The sequence below is a fragment of the Balaenoptera ricei genome, chromosome 1 (assembly GCF_028023285.1).
Source record: "Balaenoptera ricei isolate mBalRic1 chromosome 1, mBalRic1.hap2, whole genome shotgun sequence".
NCBI lineage: Eukaryota > Metazoa > Chordata > Mammalia > Artiodactyla > Balaenopteridae > Balaenoptera > Balaenoptera ricei.
Genome location: NC_082639.1, coordinates 91,115,189 through 91,134,053, shown reverse-complemented (window position 1 = coordinate 91,134,053; position 18,865 = coordinate 91,115,189). Strand labels below are relative to the sequence as shown.

The 18,865-nt window shown below is 34.2% G+C and overlaps 1 long non-coding RNA gene across 2 annotated transcripts in view; it reads left to right on the top strand.

The window, feature by feature from the left end:
• Positions 1-18,865, top strand: part of LOC132368343 (uncharacterized) — a 260,900-nt gene that overhangs the window by 229,377 nt on the left and 12,658 nt on the right. For both annotated transcript variants that reach the window (XR_009504081.1, XR_009504082.1), the window contains one exon: positions 9,891-10,045. This is a non-coding gene — a long non-coding RNA (uncharacterized LOC132368343). The remainder of the gene's footprint in view (positions 1-9,890; positions 10,046-18,865) is intronic.

Below are 18,865 nucleotides of genomic sequence, written 5' to 3'. Positions count from 1 at the left end.
TAGGAACTTTATTCTAGAAGCAGAACCAGAGGTAAAGATCCAGGTGTACATGATTTGCTGAGGAGGTATTCATAGGGAAAAATGCAAAGGGAAGGAGTGAAGCAGGGTTGAAAGGAAAAAGGGATGAACAAGGATGTGGTCTTAGGAAAAGTCTTACCTTGTTTACCCTGGCCTGAGCCACAGGGGCAAGGCTCTGGAGCATAAACTGCACCTTAGAATGATTTCCTCTTGAGGAAAAAGAAATAACCTTTTATACTTATTCCCTATTAGTCATTAGTTATACACTATGGGCCATTTCCTGGGGTATGGCTTCCTTACCAAAGTGGTTCCCATCAGGTGAAGGCAGTTTTCTGGAGACATCGGACAGCTGTGAGCTCCTAGCAGCTAACACAACAGACCCAGTAATGGCAGCTGGCCAGGGCACCATAGTGCCCTCTACAAGCCATGAGAAATAGAAAGATTAGGCAAGGATTACCTAGCTTCAGAATTATAACATTGTATCAATGTATCAATTATACTGAATACAGATCAGCCAGATTAAAGACCACCATTAGCAGAGAGGAGATTTGTGGAACAATCATGTTTCAGAACAATATATAAATATTAGAGATTAAACAAACTCTCAAATGATGAGAATTCACACATTGGCACTAGCCCCCAATCACATAGAACCTCAAAGTGATAGTTGAGATGAAGACCAGAAGAAAGAGGAATTTTGGCAATTATAAATAACAATAATCCATTCATGGAAGAATACTCATTGAAGTACATATTTTGTGCCAAGCACTATTCTGGATGAAACAGTGAAGGAAACCGAGTCTCTTCTCTCTTGAAGCTTACATTCTAGTGAGAAGAGACAAAAAATAAACAAGTAAAAGATACTATAGTTCAGTGGGTAATAAGTATTAAAATGAAAAATAAAGCACTGCATGTAATAGTATAAAAAAGGATGTTTTGGATTGGATGATTAGAGAATAATTAGTCTTCAAAGGTGAAGGAAAGGAGCTATTCAAAGATTGGGAGAAAGTGTGTTCTAGGCAAAGGACACAGCTTGTGCAAAGGCACTGAGGTGAGAATGTGCTTGTTGTTTGCAAGTAAGTGCAAGGATGTCAGAGTACAGAGAGGTCCATGAGCAGAGGGAGTGTGGTAGAGTGAATGAAATCTGTGAGGGAGAATGTAGATCTTACAGAGCAGGTGTTGCAGCCCAAGTTTGACCCACTAGCTATTTCTATATGGCTTATGAACGATTATAAATGGTTATTACATTTTAAAATGTTTGGAATAAAATACGAAAAGTAAAACAATATTTTATGACACTTATAATTTGTATGAGATTCAAATTTTATTGTCCATAAAGTTTCATTGGAATGAAGCCATGCTCTTTTGTTTCTGCATTATTTATGACTGTTTTCATGCTACAATGGCCAAGTTTGGTAGCTGCTACAGAAAATATTTAATGTCTACGCTTTTACAGGAAAAGTTTGCCCACTCCTAATATAGAACCTTATAGGCAATGGTAAGAATTTTAGATTTTATACTGAGGGGGGATAGGAAGCTTATGAAATTATTGATTTCATAAACTTATCTAATAAGTTTATGAAATCAATAATTTTCAGGTGTGATATTGGTATTTATAATAAGTAATATATGTTTGCTCTTTGCCCCATTTCTGGGATGGGGCTCCTAAAACCCTTGGAATTTCCTAAGTGAAGAGAATAACAAAGGTATCTTTTGTCATGTTAATGTTAAAAAACAAATAATAAGCCCCAAATGGAGTCATTTGCCCCCAGTGCAGCAAACCAAGACAATAGTAGTTTCAACCTCTCCCAGGAATTGACTTTTAAAACAGTCAATCTGAAATTTCCTGATCTACACTAGTGAGGTAATCTGCAGGATAAAGACCCTTTCTGTTTCCTTCCCCACACCCCGCCCCCCCAAAGAAGATGGCCTGGCCTGAAGCAATCCTTTCTTTCATTTTTCTTTTTCTTTTGCTTTGTTGCTGTTGTTGTTTTTAGCTAGTACCTTCATCCCCACCCTCCTTCTGCCTATTGAAACCTTCCATTTTGTACAACCCCTCAGAGAGCCATTCTGTTTACTAGATGGGATGCTGCCTGATTCATGAATCACCTAATAATTAGATCTCCAAATTTACTTGGTTGAATTTTGCTTTTCAACATTAGTGAGGTGACTTTTGGACTGCACCTAAGGATGGGGGCTTGTTGCCAGGTGAACCAACCATGAATAAAGGGTTGGAACTTTCAGTCCCACCCCCTGATTTCCTGGGAGTGGGGAGGGGCTGGAGGTTGAATCAATAGCCAGTGGCCAATGATTTAATCAACCATGCCTATGTAACAAAGCCTCCAAATGAATGGGATTTGGAGAGCTTCTGGGTTGGTGATCATGTGGAGGTTCAGGAAGAGTCACATTTTAGGCAGAGCATGGAAGCTCTGCACCCTTTCCCCATACTTTGTCCTATGCCTCTCTTGTATCTAGCTGTTCCTGAGTTATACCCTTTTATAATAGACCAATAATCCAGTAAGTAAAATGTTTCTGTGGGTTCTGTGAGCCTCTCTAGCAAATTATTGAATCTCTGGAGGGAGTCATTGGAACCTCCAATTTGTAGCCTGTTGGTGAGGAGCACAGGGGACAATCTGGACTTGCTATCCTCTGAAGTGAAGAGGAGGACAGCCATATAAGACTGAGCCATTAACCTATGGAATCTGATGCTATCTCTGGGTAGATAGGTCAGAATTGATTTGAATTGTAGGACAGCCGGGGTCTAAGAATTTCTTAGTGGCATAGGGAAACCCCCTCCCGCTCTGCAGCACATCAGAATTGGTAACCAGAAAAATAGCAGGTGAGACTTTTGTCCACAGATGGCCTTGTATCATTTAGGATCTGGTGTTTCAGAATTGTCCCTACAGGTTACATATTTTCTACTTCTATATATTTCTATAAATATGTTCCTATATATACGCTATAAAATTTAAGATGTGTAAAATATTAATACAAAAATTCCTTAAAGAAACCTAAATAAAATAATGTAATTGTTGTGCTGTGATTGAAAAAAGAAAACAAAAGAACCATGAGAATGCAATCCATTTATTTATAAAATTATAACCTCTAGTTTTGAGGTTACAGAACACACAGGGTCTTTGTGGGAGCTTCTAAAGGGGCTGCGGAAGGCCTCAGGTTTGGGAACAATGGAGAGAGAATAATTAGAACATTGCTGAACTGAGAAAGGAAGGTAGGGCCCAAATATTCACTTTGCACACCTAGAGACAACAGGGAGGGGACCTTCCAGGAGTGCAGAAAAGATGACTTTAGAATCCAGGCAAACAATACTCGATTCATTCTCAGCTCACCAATCAAAATAGATTTTATTGTTACGTGCTGCTTTTTGCTGGACTCAACATGAAAAGGTTAGTGTTGTAAAATAACATTTTCTATGAATCACACCCCTTCCAAGCTTTCAGCACGAGACAGCTCAGTTGGCCTAGGCACCTCAGTTCCTTCTTCATTACGCCTTAGGGCTGAGATTTGTACAAAAACTTGAGGCCTTGATAGAAAGGGTAGAGAAAAAGTAGAGCTGAGGTCTCAGGATATGGAGAAATCTTGCTGCAATTAAGAGACAGCTCTTTCAAAATGTGCATTCAGGTGTCCTTCTGAGACATTTTTCTCAGGTCTCTCACTGAGATAATATTTTACTGTTACTTCTCTCAGCCTGCATCACATTTTCTTGTTCTTAGTATATACCTTAAGGACTGATAAAAAGAGATCTTAGGATATAAGTTAGAATTTAAGAGTATATTAAATATAGAAAAATAACCAACTTGGATAATAGCTACAGTTGATTTCTTATATAGGTAAGAGATTCCTGTAGTATTACATTTATCGAATAGAACGAAATGTTTAGATGGAATTTATGTGACTTTTCAAGTTCTACCTTCAGTAGTAAAATAGGAAATCATTTAAAATGAGTGCTACAAAGTAATTCTGAGTACATGTTTATGTAGTCACTTATCAGTATTCTGTAGAAATAGGTATAATTTTGAAATACAAATTCTGAGCATGATACCTGCACTAAATTACAGTAATCAGAGGTAGGAGAATCTAAACGTAAGACATAATAATCTAAGGATTCTAATGGTTGTTGTTGGGGAAAGAAGGGAGGGTTTCAGTTGGAAGAAATCAAATGGCAGTAAAATGCTGCAATACCAGAAGCCATACAGGAAATAAAATATAAAATAAATATGAGAACCATCAGAAAACTTCAGGATAAGAATAAATGGAGTTCAGAAAATTTTGAAGGTATTTCTGTAGAAACTTCTGAGAAATTTGATATGTAGTTGTTCAAATAGATCTTTTACTTTGGAATGCAGGCTTAAGTGGAGGCTAAATACTTTTAAAAAGGCTGAGGTAGGTGCTGGTTAGAATACATGTACTCTGCTATATTCATTTCATCTAGAAGCTAATGAGCTTAAGTGTGGATTCTGAAAAGACTGAAAAGTTTTAATCTTGTCGGCCAACATCATAATATCAAGTACTGTTCATTATGAGTTTTTCAAAAATGTATTCTGAATGATTTTATGCAGTTTAGAAAAATAGATGAATAGATAGATATAGATGATAAAGAGATTTCACTGGTTGTGTCCTTTAAAAAATTTATACAATGGGAAGTCAATTAAACTGAGGGTTAGAGAAAGTGCTAGTGAAAATTATAGGCTGTACAATTTGATGAGTAATTTTTGCAATAGTTTTTTGTAAGACTAACATAAAATGGGTCTCTAGGTTGTAATCAAGGAAAATCTTATTTGCTTGATTTATATAGTCTCTTTATTCATATTGTAGAACAAAAACCAAAAAACTCTAGTTTTATAGGAAAATCCAGTTGTCTATAAACTGAAGTAATCAAAATTATTTTCTCCAATAAAGAGGTTGCAGAATCCTACAGATAAATACAAAACTATCAAAGTCCATACCAAGTAAGCCCTGTGATAAAGAGTTAAGAGGAGTGGGGAGAGATAGGTTCCAGTCCTATCTTGCTATGATGCCTTCAGCAAACCACTTCTTTTTTGTAGTTCTCTATCTACTCATCTACAAATTGACTGGATACTTATCTACAAGTTGACTGGATACTTTCCAAATGTTTTCTAGTTCTAAAATTAAAGCATCCCTTTTAAAGCTTTATTTTCAATTGGAAATGAAAATGTTCTGTGGAGTATGGGAAAGTCTGAAAAGGGCATAAAGTAAGACAAGTCTTATTTTAAATTAATAATTGTAAAAGTAGATAGATTCAAAAAGGAATGAAGTACTGATACATGCTACAATATGTATGAACCTTGAAAACATTAAATCAAAGAAGCCACATATTGTATTATTTCATTTATAGGAAATATCCAGAATTGGCAAATATATCTAGATGTAAACTGTATTATCAATTGCCTTAAGCTAAGGGGATGGGGAGGAGAGGGGAGTGTCTTCTAATGGGTATTATGTTTCTTTGGAGGGAGGGTGATGAAAATGTTCTAAAATTAGATTGTGCTGATGGTTGCACAAGTCTGTAAATATACTGAAAACTATTGAATTGCCCATTTTATATGGGTGAATTGTATACATATGAAATATATCAAAATAAAGCTTAAAAAAACCCCCACAACACAGATAGCTTTAGCCTTGTATAAAACAGACCTAAAATAAGACAAGTTCAACTGAACGTAAGCACCATGAATGCAGGGATTTGTGTCTCTTTTGTTTACTGCTGAATTCTCACATCTAAAAATTGTGCCTAGCACAAGTTATACACTCAACAAAAATTTGTTGACTGCAGTCTTGCATTAAATTAAGAACAGAAAAACAGATACCTTCATGCTTGAAGTCATTTTCAGACTTTTATATTTTTACTAATCTCTTTCTTCTCCATCTGTTGGCAATGCAAAAGAAATTATCTTTATTCCCAGTCTTGTTGTACCAGAGCTTTTGGTTTCCTGTAGAAAGCAATCAAAACCTGTGGCTGTAATTGGCATCCAAGGTAGAGAGGTGCTATTTGAAAGAAGGCAGGGCCCTAAGGCACCAGAAGCAATTCTGTGCTAGCTGGTTTATGAGAATGTGCACAGTCTCTGGTTTGAGGAGCCTAACTGGAGTAGTGTCTTAGAGGTTTATACTAAGTCAGGAGAGCAAGCTGTGCATGTCTATTTCCTCTTTTAGGTTCTGTTTTTTTTTTGTTGTACCAGATATGAACACTATACTTGTTTCCTGTCTGAGGCGTATGCCTCTAATTCCACCATGAGGGCTTTCCCTCATTGGTTTACCAGGTGTGAGAGGTGAACCTTGTCTCAAAAGAGCTTAATGCTATAGAGAGTGTTTTAAGAAATTCATTCATCAAAATATTCCATTCCTATTATTGCAGATGCTAATTTGCTAGTAGGTTTTGATTATTTTAGTTGGACACAGGGTCTTTATTTTGTTTTGTTTTTTCTTGATTCTCCTTTGGTTTGTTTTATTTTTTTGCTTTTCTCATATGTTTACTTTTATAGACTATGTTACCTGGGATTTCCAAATACAGGTTCCTATTTGGCTCAGCAGTGGATCTTCATGTTCTTCCTGTCTCAGAAGGCTTTCCAATTCCAATAAAATGGATTATTTGCTAATTTATTTCCCCTACACAAAATTAGCATGGCTATCCAAAGTTGACTCAGACATATAGCTGACCAATTATTATTTTTTATCAATAATCAAGATCTGGGTTTGTTCAGCAATTAGGTATAGGTAATTTATGGACCAAGTCTGATATTTAGCAAAATTTTGAAAATAGATTCAGAAAATAAAAAATTATGTTAGTAGAAGAGCAAAGATGAATTAATCCATTAACACTTCAACAATCCAAAGTTGTACACTGCTAGCATTATGGAACACTATAGATTAATTGAAATTTAAAGGTATTAAAGTAATTAAGTACGTAAATGTTGGATATTGCTTTTGAAAAGGAAGGGCGATATTATGGTTTGACAATATATTTTTGCAATAAAGAATCTACTCTGTTTTTAACTGAATAAAGTATTAGTAATTTTGCTTCTATAAATGGATGTTAAATTATATGTGAATAAAGAAATATATAAGATAGTTTAGAGAAAAAACAAAATGTATAGTACTTAACCTATTAACAAATGATAAATATAGACCCATGCATCATGTAGTATGTATGTTTTTTTTTAGGACAGTTTCTTCAAATCAATTCTGGTCAATAAGTTATTTGTTTTATGGCACCATTTAAAATATCTCAAAGCATTCAGTGCATTAGAATATTTTTTTCTTTATTTTAGTCTTTTACCCTAAATAGTATACTCTTCTAAAAGGGAAGCACATTTTTCTGATTTGTATTAAATACAATGAAAACTTTTCCAAATATAGATTTTTTTTTTCCTTGTAAACCCAAGTGAATGAGAAATCTGCTAGTGAGATTTACTATTCCAACTATGGAATACAATTTCAATGGCTAACTTGATGACGACAGAAACTTATAAAGAAATTTCTGAGATGTTCCTTCTATGATTACTTTTCATGAATTTTTTAAAGTCTGGTTGAAGGCATTTCATGTGTATATGAATCATATCCTGTGTTCTATTGCCCCAATTGCAGTTTTGTGGCAGAATTTGCACTGTCATCAGAGTATTGAGCCGTCAATGACTAGGTCTCATGGTTTTGGTTAACTGCATCACAATGATCACATTGATTGAAAATTTAAAACATAACCCTGCTGGTTTAAATATTCTGGTAGGGGTTGAATATGTTACAGCAGACAAGAAAATCAGCATGTTCACGCAGTGACTAATGACAATGAATTAATAGGGAGATACTAGTTTTACCTATCGAAAGTGGAGAAATATTTTAAGAAGCTCATGTTCTAAGGTCCCTTTTAAACATCAGAATTTGAATGCCTGAGTTGAGAATCTAATCTTCATTGTATGGGGATGTGATAAAGTGAAATATGTATCAATTTTAGGTTAAGAGAAACCGGGGTTTGAACTCTGACACTGCTACATTTTGGATTAGTTTTCTGACTATAAGATAAAAATCTAAGTATCCACCTAATTTTATTGAGAGAGCTCAACAAAACAATATACATAAGAAAATGTAATATATGTTCTCAACACACAATGTCAAGCATCATTATATGGATGTTTATTATGGTTATTTGATATGACAGGATCTATAAACCACTGTTATTAAGATCAAAATAAGCCCTGTAGGTTATTGATTCCAAAACCTATTTTCCTAAATCCTAAATGCCTCCATACCTCCTGTTGTGTTTTAAAATGAGTAGAATAAATGACTCTACATTTCTAAATTTGAGAATTCCCTTATATTTTTGTAATACTGAAATGTTTATTAAATACTTGGATATCTGCTGAAATTGCCATTCGTTTTATAACAAATTCTCCACTAAGACTATTACCATTCAGAAGCACAGAAAATTTTAGCCCATTTTCAATTATCTCTGTATGTTGACTAGGATCTTAGGTGAAATATGAATGTTCACAAACTCATCAACAGAAAATGTACTTCCTGAACCAAAGTGAGAGTGAAATGCAAGTTTTAGTTTATCCCATTCACAAATCACTGAAATTTGAAATCCTTCAGAAAATTGCATATAACTAAAGCACACCTCCCAGTTTATAACTTTTCCACCTGATCGAAGAGATACAACATAAACTAGAAAGGGCTTCAGTGTCTTTGGGCCTTAGCTTTAAGGGGGAGTGGGAGGGAAGTGGGGGCAGGGACAGAGAGATTTTGTGTTGAAGAAGTTTCCATAAAAAAGGCTTGCCCTCTCATTTCACAAGTTTATGAAGAAAAAAAATGTGCTGTAGAAATAAATTATTAATAAAATTGATCTTTTATATGCCAGAATAAATCTATGACGTGGTCCACTTTGGTTCCCCTGAACAATTGTTTTAAGCTAGTTCTGTTTAACATCCTGGGTGGGGACTGGGGAGAGGTGAAAAGAGGCAGAATTATCACCTCTCCTAGGAGTACTGGAAAAATACTCCATCTACCATTGTTCATAAACAACACACGGCTGACATGTCTGTGAATGTCAATGCTGCCTTTGATGTATAGCCATGTAACCTAATATGCCAAATATCTAGAAGAAAATAATACATCACTATTAGTCAAAATAAATTTAAGTTAAAAAATCAATCACACCATTTAGTAGGTAGGAAAAGCACTTATTTAACAAACTGTATTATTTTTCACCCAATATTCTTGTGTATCATATAGGATTATAAGCAGTGTGGCCCACAGACTAGCAGCAGTATCTGGGAGTCTTAGAAATGCAGAATCTCGAGTTCCACCTCAGAGCAACTGAATTGGAGTCTATGACTTAGCATGATCCCCAGTGTACTGCTTGTTCCTTAAAATTCAAGAAGTACTAAGATAAAGAATCTCAAAGCTACTGTGAGTGTAAGAATCTAGTCAAAAGCATCCACCCAATCCAGACTGTAATGAACCTGAAATGGTCCACTCACTATTTTATTTTTTTAATACCCTTCTATGTTGAGGTGTTACATATAAACTACAAAGTGGACAAATTCTAGTTGCACAACTTAATAAATATCTACACATATATAACTATGGTTCTTTCTCCTCCACTTTTATTTTATTTAACTTCTACTCTTACATCCTCTATGGCTGGGGGAAGGTACATAGTCTTGAAGACTGCTACTTTCTTTAGAATTCTGGATTTCAACCTCACTTGGACCTTCAGTATTGCATGGGAATTCTTGCCTTCATCTTTATTCAGTTTAATCCTCTGTTTTCTCAACAGGTATTTCAAACATTAGTAACCATCCTCAGGGCCTTTTCATGTCTATTTTCTTTTTTCCTTTTAGTGGATGACCATTTTCCTTCCTGAACCAAGAAGAGTGGGGCAATCTGATGGGAACTTTCTTATCTCCTGCTTGGCCCATTACTAGACCCCCAAATTTAGAAACAATATCCATATCTACCCTTCTTTACTCACTTCTCTCCTGGTGTCTTCTCAGTGGTAAGTGATTTGGCTTCATCAGTTTATTCCCTTTCCCCCCTTTAACTACTATATTGATTTATTCTCCTATATATACATATACATATATATATACATATATATGTATATGTGTGTGTGTGTGTGTGTATATATATATATATATATATAAAATTGGGCCCCCCAATTAGAGAGAAAATGCAAAATTTTCCCTTAACTCTGTGTCACTCTCTAGTTTCTACACTACCTTTCTCCTTCATTTCATTCTCAAGTTTCTTGAGCCTCTTGACTCATCTCATGGTTTCCATTTCTGCATCTGTTATTCTCACTTCAGATGTGAGTGTACTTTTCTCCCACTCCTCCACTGAAATAATTCTTGCCAATATCATCAGTGACCTTTGTCAAATCCAGTGGATACTTTTTTTGGCTTCGTCACTCAATTTCTAATTGAAGTATTCTAAACAACTTCTTCTCTTGTCAAGAGTTATAATTTGCTTCTCATACCTCAAAATTAAGTTATGCTTTTACCATCTGTAAAAAATAAGGTGATAAATGTTAGTGCATATCACATTGGTGTTATTGCATTTGCATATAGTTCTTTTTGTTTTTAGTGTATAGCAATCACACAAAATGATATTTTTCAAACATAGTAGTTCCTTTCTGCCTTAACCCCATAAACCTGGTTTGGTTCATTAATTTTTAACTTATGAAGGTAGTGATATGATTATTTGTAAATGACTACACTAACAAACACTATGGAATAGAATCTATATGTAACCTGCTATGCCGAAAACAGTTGCATAATTATGGATGTTCTATACATAGTAAGGTTCTGATACAGACCTCCCATCTTCCATCTTCCCATCTAAGAAATTGCTCAAAATCCTTTACCATATATTGCAATGAAATTGCCTCTTTTCTTGTATTGCTTGAATTTTTCTTCAGATTCTCTTCTATGTTTCCATACGTCCTTATGACGATTCAAAATGATGAAAAGAACAATCTGGATATATATGTACCTAATTATAGCTTTACCATATATAAAAAAGAGAAAAGGAGAAATAGAGAAATCTACAATTAAGGTTAGAAATTTTAAAACATCTTTATGTGAGTCACGTAGGCACACAATCAATAAAGATATTGAATATTAAAATAGTTTCCATATATTGAAGATTACACATTCTTTTTGAGTATAAATGGGATATATGCATATATTAAATTTGATGATATTCTGTACCATAAAGTAAGTAGCAATAAATATCAAAGCACTAAAATCACACAGAGTATATTCTTTATCAGTTAAGCTCAGATTAACACATTTTGTAAACCCAGACAAAAGCCTACATAATCAATATAATGAATAAAAAAGTGGTATCATTGCAAATTTTATTGGCATTACATAGATAATAATAGAATGTTATAAATGTCTTTAAGCCAAAGATTTTGAAAATTTGTGTGAACTTGACAGATATCTAGAAAATGTAAGATTTACCATAACTGACATGAAAAAAATAGAGTATCAACTCCATTGAAGCACTCAAATCCTTAATTTAAAAACTTCCCAACAAAAACTCCAAGCCACTGGTGAAATATTTCAAACACTAAATAATATATAAATACAATTTACCCAAAATATCCTAGAAAGTAAGATGAAGAAAAGTAAACACTTCCCAACTTATTTTACTAAATCAGATTACCTTGACATCAAAATTTGAAAGATTATAAATATGGATAATTTATCTCTCTCACAAACATAGATATAAAAATTCTAAGCAAAATCTTAGCAAACCAAATCCAGCACTATATAAAAGTATAATACATTACAGAAATGTAAAATTTATTCTAATAAAGCAACATTGGTTTAACATTTAAAAAAATCTATTAATTTACCACATTAGTGAATAAGCAAAAGTATATGATTATCCTAATAGAAGCAGAAAAATAACGATGTAATTCAATACTTTTTCATAATAAAAGCTTTTAGCAATCTAGGAACTAGAAGGGAATGTTCTTAGTCTGAAAAAGGGCGTAGTCAGGGAGGAAGAAAATTTTCTCTGCCCTTCTATGTTCTTCTGGCCAACATAAGACAGATTAAAAGAAGAAAAATCAAACAGTTTAATAACATGTATACTTGAGAGACACAGAAAAACTGAGTAACTTGTCAAAATGGCCAAAGCACTCACCTGAAATGTCATCTTCAACTAAAGACAAAAGAAGATGTCAGGAGTAGTGGTTTGTGACTTCAAAATGGAGGAAGACAGTTGACATGGAGAGGGAAAAGCAAATGTTTGGTAAACAAATGTTTGCTGGACCATGCAGAGACAATGGGACACAGAGAGGAATTTTAACAGACTTTGCTAGATTCCTCCCTGTCTACACACCCAGTTCATACTACATACTATTGTTATCTGTGATGATAGCTCCCTTCCTGACACAGGTCCTCTATTTACATTCTTTTAGATGTTAGGGGGAAGGTCAAAGTTTCTTTCTGAGTCTTCCTTGATTGATTTCAGCTTGAAGTACTCCACATGCCAAAGAGGCATTTTTTGGTTGGCAAGTTTTGCTCCCCTATTGTATCTACAAAAATGCTACACAAATATTATATTTCATGTTTAGATATTGTATCATATCTCTGAAATCAGAAACTTTATAGAAATACTGGTCACCACCATTTTTATTCAGCTTTGCATTGAAGATCCTAACTAGTACAATTAGACAAGAAAAATAAATGTGTAAGAGTAGGAAAAATAATTAAGCTTCTAATTTTTGTTTTTAGAAGATGACCTGATTGTATTTATAGAAAAGTCCAAAAAAAATCTAAGGATAAACTATTAGAGTTAATATCTGAGTCTTAGAATATCACTGGCTTGCATAACTCTACCAGAAAAATCAATTGTTTTCCTCTACATTGAGAGCAACCATTTAGAAAAAACATTTAAAATATATGTTTAATTCACAATGGCCTGAGAAAATAACAAATATCCTGTAATAACTCTAACAAAAGATGTGAGATTTTTATCTAGAAAATTATATAATACTACTGAGATAAATTAAAAAGACTCAAATCAATCAAAATTTAACGTGCTAATTATTGGAAGAATCAATATTATGAAGATGTGTATTCTACCAAAATTGATCTACAGATTCAAAACAATCCCCACTAAAATTCATAAGGTGGTTTTGTCAATAATTGAGAAGGTGATTCTAAAATGTATATACAAATGCAAAGACAATCTTATAGAAAAAATTGGAGTACTTACAGTAACAGATAAAAGGTTTATTACAACACTCCAAAAATTAGGACATTGTGGTATTGGTACAAATATAGTAATAGAACAGAACAAAAAGGGCATTAAACAATACTTTATTTAACATAAAAACAGCACTGAAGAGCAGTATAGATATGTCAGTTTTATTCAAAAAATGGTCCTGGGTCAATGGGATATATGTGTGAAATAAAATGAATCTTTACTTCTCCATTATGGCCTACCCAAAATCAGTTGACAGATTGTGAGAGAATATATTCAAGATTTCAGGGGTAGACAAAGATTTCTTAAATACTAACATAAAAACTTCTGAGCTTAAAATCTGTGTCAAACAATTTACTAAAATAAAATTAAAAATTTTGTTGATCACAATCAAGTCATAAAACAGTGGAAATTTTACATAGTACATATAATCAACAGAAAACGTGTATCCAATATACATAAAGAGCTCCCACCAAATCAATAAAAGATACTGATAGCCCAGTGAAAAATAGGCAAAAGAAATGAATAAGCACTTTACAAGTGAAGTTATCCAAAAGACCATAAACATATTAAGGGTTCTCAAGCTCATCAGGGAAATGCAAATTATAATCACAGTGAGACACTACTACTTATCAGAATGGCTAAAATTAAAAAGATTGACAAGTTGATAAAGATGTGGTATGCCTGGGTTATCATAGACTGCCTGGGATGTAAATTAGTACAACTATTTTGGAAAGCTTTTGTATAAAGATACAGTATGACCCAGCAATTCCATTCATAAGCAAATATCCACAATACATTCTTATATATTTTCACCAAAAGATAAGAACCAAAAATGTGTTTCTCAAAAAAGGATGAAACTTGAATTTATGGTTTCTGAATCACAATCTATATCCAAATACCTTCAATTAGAGATTACATTTGCTTCAATCTGAAAAGTCACACTGAAGGAAAAAAGTACTATTAAAAGTAGCAAAAGGGGCTTCCCTGGTGGTGCAGTGGTTGAGAATCTGCCTGCTAATGCACGGGACACGGGTTCAAGCCCTGGTCTGGGAAGATCCCACATGCCGCGGAGCAACTAGGCCCGTGAGCCACAACTACTGAGCCTGCGCGTCTGAAGCCTGTGCTCCGCAAGAGGAGAGGCCATGATAGTGAGAGGCCCGCGCACCGCGATGAAGAGTGGCCCCCGCTCGCTGCAACTAGAGAAAGCCCTGGCACAGAAACGAAGACCCATCACAGCCAAAAATAAATAAATTAAAATAAATTAAAAAAAAAAAACAACAACACACAGTTCGAGTACTTTCTAAAAAAAAAAGAGTAGCAAAAGACTTCAGCTAGACATCAAATGTCATTAAAAATCAGAAAGTGCATACTGGCAACTATAGTTCCCCTTTGCCCAATATTTTTCATTCTCACCTCTGAATACTATTAAACAAGCCTAATTCTATACCTTTAATAATGTTCACCAGCTAGCACCACACGTGCCAAAAAGACATGCTAATGGCTCTTTAAATACAAGCCTATTTAAGGCACTATTTAATGGACTTGTCAAATTGATTTCTCGGCAGTTCCCAGAGTGTTATTACCAAGTTTTTGCCTGTGAAAACAGTCTGTGTTGTATCCTCTCAGAGGAACACATCCTTTACCCAGGCCTCAAATTATTCCCACAAAGATTCAAGGAATGTGAGCTCCTAGCTAAAAAATAAATCACAAAACCTTCTGCACAGGGAGCTTGGCCTTGTATAAATTGCCACCACAGTCATGAGAAAGAGAGAGAGAGAGAGACACATAGTCCAAATTCAAGTCTAGATCGTGTGGTTTGTGGAGCTGGGTCACAGGACCATACCCTAGCTGGGAAAGCCAGAATGTTCAGCTTTTCTGAGGAGAGATGATCTTGACTCCCACCAAGGCTTTCAAGGTAAATGATTACCAAAATATTGCAAATGTCTAATAAAAAATGTGATATCCCTCCTGAATCTCAATTCTGCCTCTGGTTTACTGCTTTACTACATACATGGGCCCTGACAAATTATTGCCAAGCCTCTTTTCAATACATGGATTAATTTAACTTGTCCATAAAGATCTTGGAACTGTGGCACACTCTTATTTCTCTTTTTATCTCTCTCTGTTTCTTTGTTAAAAAATCTTCTCTAATCCACCATTTACCCAGTGGGTATGAGAATGAGGCATAATATTTTAGCCTATTGATTAGTAGCTATGTAACTTTGAAAACTTCAATGGCATGAATCATATATTTGATTGACTGCTATGTAATTGGTGAAAATAAATCTGAAGAAAATAAGCTGGCTAAATTAAACACACAAAAAAATGAAACCAACCAGGAGAAGTTTTTAAGCAATGTGCATCAGGGAATTTTCATCCCTTATAACCCAAAATTGAAAATTGTTTTAAGTACTGATTTAAAACACTTAGAATGTGTTTATTCAGTTTGGCTACAGCTAATGTGCTGTATCTGTATGAGTAAGTTTGAAATTTCAAAAGCTATGAAGAGCTGGACTAAAATTGCAAATGTGTTCAATGCAAGTGTCCTTCTCAACTGACCATTCATGGACAACTTGAAGTTCGTGTCACATTAGCCCTACAAATTTCTGGTGAAATTCAGGTTGATTGGAGTTTTTTTTTGTTTTGGGTTTAGTTTTGTTTTCTAGTAAATAACTTGTGCTTTGCTAGGCTTGGTTTAAAGAATCAGATTGCAAGAGTCTGTAATATTGTTGAGGTGACCTTTGGCACGTTTGTCTTCTATATTTGGTTTAATGTGTCAAAAATGTAAAATCATTCCCTTCATAACTTCTTTATTGTTTCAAAACACCACAAACAATCATAGTTTCTATATAATTTCTCCCTTCATATGGAAGAAAAATGCATAGAAAATTCTTGAAAATATCAGACGGCATAAATTGTACTGCTCCAAAATGAGATGTCATGTCCATATCAACAGCCAGCTTTTATCTGATATTTCTGACCTCCTCTCTCTGTACCCAGTTAGCTGCCATAGGTGCTACAAACAGCATAATTTGACAACAGGCTTTTGTATTGAATAAGGAAAATAAGTACAGTTATACACAATGAATGTGTGAGTTAATTTCTTCTACAGTCATTAACTACATGGAAAATATTCAATCAGTTTTGATAAACACAGGTAAATCCAAACACTGTCTTATGTTTTTCTTTAAATGAGGCTATCATTACCTATCTTAACTAGCTTTTCATGAGACATTTATTAAGATGTTTGCATGGAATCTGCTTGTATGTAATGCAAAATTGACAACATTTCCAAAAGTATAGAAGAAATTTTCATTCGTATATTATTGTTTCAAGAGTAGCAGATGTTACAAAATTTCAGAGCTTGCAATTCAGCTGATCACTTACTACTTCCTCATTCAAAAATTCATTAATTAGTAGTTTTAATATTTTAGACCAGCAAATATTGCTGTAGTCTGAAAAGACTTTACATGATGTCACCTGTAAAAAATCGGATTGCTGTTATCTGATTATACCAGGCAAAAATTGGGGAACCTTCGAATTTTTTCCCTCTCTGAGAACAGAATTAATCTTTTTATTATCCTAAAGTAGAGATAAGGAAACAAGGTTCATGAGTTTTCAAGGCTCATCTTTTATTTAATCTGTCAAGACACCTCTTAGTTGGAACAGAAATCAAGTAGTAACTATTGAAAAAAGCATTGCGTCAGGATCTGGAGAAAGAGTGGTGTTTTGCTGCTCCTTTGGCTAAGGATTATTTTTTGATCCAGTTGGAGGCTCTGGAGAGTGAGCTATGGTAGACTCATTAAGGAATATTATAGCAGTCCAACTTGGAAAATGGAGTAGAGCTTTATTGCCAGCTGGAGATGAAAGATATTTCTAGTTCTTACAGCAATCAAAATTCAGAAACAGTAAAACAAACAAAAAATGTAGAACTGGTAGACCATTTTACCACTGGAAACTAGTAGAAAAATTTCCTTTTACTGGAGAGGCTGCATTTTCTCGATAGTTTAGCAAATGATTTTCCCCTAACAATTGTTAACACATCACTGTAGCCCAGGAAAATTTTGATCCAGCTGAAGTCCATCCATATTTCTACACCCTCTTGGCCTGTGTCATAGTAAGGACTTCCATCACTAAAATGGCACATATTCAGCTTAAATGCTCCCATCTCTAGTTTTACACAGTCCACCCTGGGCATTGTTTTTATGTTTATTATAGAACTTTTTTTTCAAGCTTACATATATCCTGTGTACATATTTACTTTCTTGTCTTATCTGTATTCTTTGCCCCAACATACTGCCCCCAGTATATAAACTTCTTGAATATGAAGTGATCCTATTCATAACTCTTTTTTTTTTTTAAATCACTGAACATGTTGCTTTTACACAGCAATACTCAGTAAAAGTGTATTGAATAAAAGGAGATATGCATACATACATGAATAAATGAATAGGTGAATCTACTCATATGTGTCCTTTTTGTGTTAAGAGAGATCAGATAGACTGCAAATATAGATATCAATATGTTCGTCATGGTAGCATTTGATTACTACTTAAATGTATTTATTCTTAGTATGTTTGGTTTATTAAATAAATTTATTAACAGGAATGTTCCAGGAGAGTCACTGTTTAGGATCCTCACATAAGTTACCAGGAAAAATAAATTTACATGAAGTCACAAGATTTCATAAGTTAACATTGGTAAAGCGCTTAAAAAAGTGCCTGACACATAGCAAGTACTAGACAAGAGCTTATTAAATGAAATAGATCACTGAGGGATCTCTGTGCTCACTGAAGAAATAGTCTGCATATACTCTTGTGCACATAATCAAGAATAATAAAAGAAATACACAAATAACACAACACAGAGTAGATTCCCTATCATGCAAAAATAACAAACATAATTTTACTTTATGTTCAATAAATATGTTGAACCGAACTAATTTTGCAAAATTTGTTTGTTTGTTTTTTTGGCCACACCACGAGGCATGTGGGATCTCAGTCCCCAACCAGAGATCAAACCCATGCCCCCTGCAGTGGAAGCACGGAGTATTAACCACTGGACTGCCAGGGAAGTCCTGGAAATTTGTTTTTTTAATTGAGGTATAGTTGATGTACAATATTATGTAAGTTTCAGGTGTACAACATAGTGATTCACAATTTTTAAAGGTTATACTTCATTTATAGTTATCATAAAATATTGGTTATAGTCACTATATTGTACAATAGATCCTTGTAGCTTATTTATTTTATATGTAGTATTTTGTATCTCTTAATCCCCTACCCCTATCTTGCCCCTCCTCCCATCCTTTTCCCCACTGGTAACCACTAATTTGTTCTCTATATCTGTGAGTCTGATTCTTTTTTGTTATATTCATTAGTTTGTTTTCTTTCTTTCTTTTTTTGGTTTGAAGACGTGCTTTGTATTAACTTAAAAGTCTAAAAAGCACAGGATACATTTTCAGACCAATTTTACTTTTACCCGCTTATGGTAATATGTGCAATGTTAGAAGGTACTTAGGTAATGTGTAAATCAAATGAAAAATCCAGAAGCAGCTGGTCCTGAATTACAGCACACACTGGAAATTTTGAGG